At 39.0% G+C, this 4,401-nt stretch overlaps 1 pseudogene; it reads left to right on the top strand.

Moving 5' to 3' along the window:
* Positions 1-2,771: 2,771 nt before the first annotated feature.
* On the top strand, positions 2,772-2,908 carry LOC134386705 (small nucleolar RNA SNORA31; annotated as a pseudogene).
* Positions 2,909-4,401: the final 1,493 nt, after the last annotated feature.

Below are 4,401 nucleotides of genomic sequence, written 5' to 3' on the forward strand. Positions count from 1 at the left end.
GATAACCCATTAAACCATTAATGGATTAATCCATTCATGAGAGTATAGGCCTCTCAATCCAATCACCTTTTAAAGGTCCCACCTTTCAACACTGCCACATTGGAAATCTAGCTCTCACATGAGCTTTGGAGAGGACATACATTCAGACAATAGCAAAGGTAAACTAACTTAAATGAGCATTCTATCAAATTTATCTCAAGTTTTCTTTTTCTTTTTAAGTTTTATCTAAGTTGTAGAGAGGCTTAAAATACCCAGAAAATTGTGTTTTATCTACTGCATGTGTCTGCATGGACTTTAAATTAAACTGCATTTATGAAACCCTGTGAGCTCTTTGGATTAAATACTATATTTTAGTCCTAAGAATTATGCCAGTGCACAGAGTGCACCCAGAGGAACATTCACACTCTCTGATTGCCTATGCAACCTCTAGTCCTAGCTCGGCCCAGTTTTATTAAATTTTCTATTAGTATAATTCATTTATGATTAAATATTCTTCCTACTTTTTCAAGAAGAAAGGAATGCAGCTAACTCTTGATAGCCTGTGTCAACTGGGACCATGGATCACAGGGATAAATTAAATCCATAAATAAACCAGAAACTTCATTTAAATTAAGAGCTTCAATCTCCTTCCTCAACAAATCTTTTCTAGGAGCTGTTAACAAAGTATTCAAATTGCCTTAAATGAGACTCCTTTGTATAGGGTCAGCGCTAGGTAAAATTGAAAGGTGGATACCTGCTGCCCTCCCCCAGGGCCCCCATTGCCCCCCTTGCTCTGTATCCTCCTTGTAACGATCTTCCTAAATGCCAAATTGCAGTCTTTATCTTATCTGACTATTTTGCAGCTTCCGACATTGCTAACCGCTCCTATTTTCCTGAATCTCTGCCCTTGGCCTCCACCTCTACTCTCCCCTGGGTCTCCTCTCACCTCATTAATTATGCTGTTCAGGAAGATCTCTTATGTCACTATCTCCCCCCCCCCCCCCGCCCACCAGTTCATTTTTTCTCTGCATAGTCTTTCTGGGAGACATCATCCATACCCATGGGTTTAACTATGATGCCACATAAATACAGCTCTCTTCTGAGCTCTTTTTTTGGTGCGTATTAGATGCTTAACAAATGCTTATGAAGTTGAGTTGAAAAAGATGATGTTGAGTTATAAAGTTGAGTTGAAAAAGAGATGGAAGGCAGCCAGTCATGTGAATGCTGAAGACGCTGAAGACGCAGCAAAGTTCTGTGGCAGAGAGCTGGTGATGTGCTCAAGAAACTCAACACAATGTTGGCTGAATTGCAGAGGGCAAGTGGTTGAGGAAAGAAGCAAGCGCTGCATCACGCAAGGCCTTGTAGCCCATTATAAGGATTTTGGATTTTACTCCAAGTACAATGGGAGGCTATTGGTAAGTTTTAACCAGGGGATTAAAACAGTCTAATAAATATTTTTGAAAAATCATTCCTATCCCTGGGTGGCTAATTGATGGGTGGAGCCAAGAGTGGAAGGAAGGAGCCCAGTTAGTATACTAATGCAGTGGCCCAAGTGAACCATAACAGTGTCTCTAAGAAAATGGCAATGTACTGGGTTAAAGTGGATGGATTTTAGGTATGTTATTTCAGAGTAAACAGAATATGCTTGTAGACTGTATATGAATGTGAGATGTATCAGGAATTATTCATAGACTTCTGGTATAAATAGTTGGGTGGACGGTGGTGATATTGGTGGAAATGGGGGAAAATGGAGGTGGGGGATAAGTTTAGAGAAGAAAATAGAGTTCCATTTAGGATATGCTACCTTTGAAATGTCTGTGAGGCATCTCAGGGGAGAAGTCACGCAGGCAGATTACCTTTGGAACATAATGTTTGGTATATTGATGGCTGCTGCCTTAATGTGTACTTACTTTACCTGTGTTTTAAATGGTTAAGAATACTTCGGCATTTATCTTTTTTTATTTTTTCATTTCTTCCACTGTGATACTTAATAAACAAAGAGGGTTCAAAAATTGTGGGAACTAATTCCACTTTTCATTCCACAGTCAAATACACTCTCTAATGGTCTAAATGGGAATATTTGTAATTAAAAGACTAAGATCACGGATAGCCTCTGTATTATTTATAAATGACTAAAATATAATAAACACAAAGTTCCAGGTACAACATTTAACTCATCTATGGAGAAACATATATCTCATATATGAAACTTCATTAATATACATTATATATAGGTAAGGCACCATTTTTTTCCTACTCGATAAGCTGTCAATACTGAATGCTGATTTGGAATTATAAAAATGTATGCCAGATCTATGACTATCTTAGGGTCAGTCTCCTCACCCAAGGAGGGCACCCTTATAGTGAAAGTTGACTTCTCATTCCTGACAACAATAGTTTGTGGAATCAATCACATAAAAACACCATGACAGAGAGAGGTGGTCAGCAACAGAATTGCACAAGACCAGTACAAGTATGCTTGATAAGATATGTAGGTGAGTAAGATTGTTGTACAACAAACCCAGTCTTCCTATTGACTCACATTTTGCCTTAAGAGAAGTTTATCTTCATTTCTGATTGATCTCCAATCAATAGTGGCTCCTAACTCTTCACATTTGTGTTTCTTTTCTCTTTAGTCACTTTGAAATAATTAATGCTATGTAAATGAGTATTTTAATACCCAGGGAATGACTCTGCATAAAAAAATTCTACAATGAATCTTTTTGTTAAAACACAGGAACCATTGAAATACAGATGTTAATCTTTTAATCCTCCTGTTTAATTAGTTGGAGATGCACCTATTTGACAGACCTGGAGCAACGGGTTACTGTCTGCTGCTAAGATTTCCACTACAGATGCAAGAAAAAGTGTCCTCCTGCTTTCTATCTGTCTGTCTATGGCTGCCAAGATTAAATGGGGGAATACAGGGGTAAAACAGAGAGAATTTTTACAAGTCCAAAATAACCTTGTAAACAGTGAAGAGTCTCCTTACATCAAAGAAGAATCCAAAATTTGAGTTTAAAAAATTAGGTGGAAAATTTGAGTACCAAATATGAGGATACCTCCACTCCTACCTACATGGCAATTTCTAACAAGGACTGATATATGTCCCTCACTTCCTACAAATTCTGCTTGTTGGTCTGTTACAAAGGTCTAAGCAATGATTCTACTCTTCCTGGATTCAAAATACTCTGCTTTGGCTTTAGGGTCACAACTGTCTTTCATCCATCCCCACCTAGACCTCAGCTCTTTAAAGTGCTTCCAGAGGAATTTTAACCACTAACCAGAAATTTCTCAATTGTATATTTAAAACCTCCCTTTTCCCAGATGGCCCGCCTGCTACTTCTATGACACCACTGACACCACTATAGACATGTGATGAGTTTAGGAATCCTGTTGACTATGACAAGTTATGGACATTCACTTTCAGGTCTCCTAGGGGCTGCTCCTACATACGATCACTTGTATGCTTAAACTGGAATTTTATTAACATGTTTTGCTGAGTCAGAGAGACCTGTCTTCAAACATGAGCTCTACCACATTTCTGTTTTTCTTGGCTATGTTACTTAAGCTTTCTAAGCCTTGGTTTCCTCATCTGTAAAGTGAGAGTACTAATAATAGCCACTTCATAGGGTTGCTACAAGGTTAAGTGAGAAAATGCTGTAAATTGCTTAGCACAATTTCTGGCACAGGACAAGCAGACAAGAAATAACACTTGTTATGGTAGTGATGGTGGTGGTGGTGGTGTTTAGCTAAGGTGTAATCTTCATATGTCCTGGTTGCGTTTCTTTCGCCAATTCTCTTTTGTTCCATACAAGATGAGCCTTTATTTGGGGGTTGGGAGGAGTCAGAGGGTGTCATGGCACAGGCCCCAGATAGTGGGCACAGAGCACTTCCTGGTGTCCTTCCAAGGCTGAGCCTTACGGACTTGCAAAATATTGTTTTCCTAGATATTCTTTAACTCCTCAAATAATGCAAAATATTTCTGGGAGCGATTCAGCCAATTCTTGTATACACAAGGTTCTACAGGCATAACTCAGCCCAGTATACTTTCATCTAAGAATACATCAAAATATAGCAAGATACTTCAATGTGACCCAACAGCTTGCTTTATGTGGGCTATGTCCTAAAAGACAGGACTGCTATCCCAAGACCTCAGGTTCTTTTTTATGATTCAGTGCTGCATTGTGTAAACATTCTCTGTTCTTCATTTGATCTCTCTTCTCCCTCCCCAACTATCAATTCCATTTCCTAAATAACCATCAACAAGTATAAGAAAATCCATATAGCTTCACCGGGCACAGACCTATACAAGTATTCTGCAGGATTCTGAATACTTGCTGCCGCTCCTGCCATGGGGATGCAACGGGGTTTGAGAAGAAGCATGCATCAGGGGCACAAAAGCAACAGAAGTGACCATGA

The sequence above is a fragment of the Cynocephalus volans genome, chromosome 9, assembly GCF_027409185.1.
Source record: "Cynocephalus volans isolate mCynVol1 chromosome 9, mCynVol1.pri, whole genome shotgun sequence".
Lineage (NCBI taxonomy): Eukaryota > Metazoa > Chordata > Mammalia > Dermoptera > Cynocephalidae > Cynocephalus > Cynocephalus volans.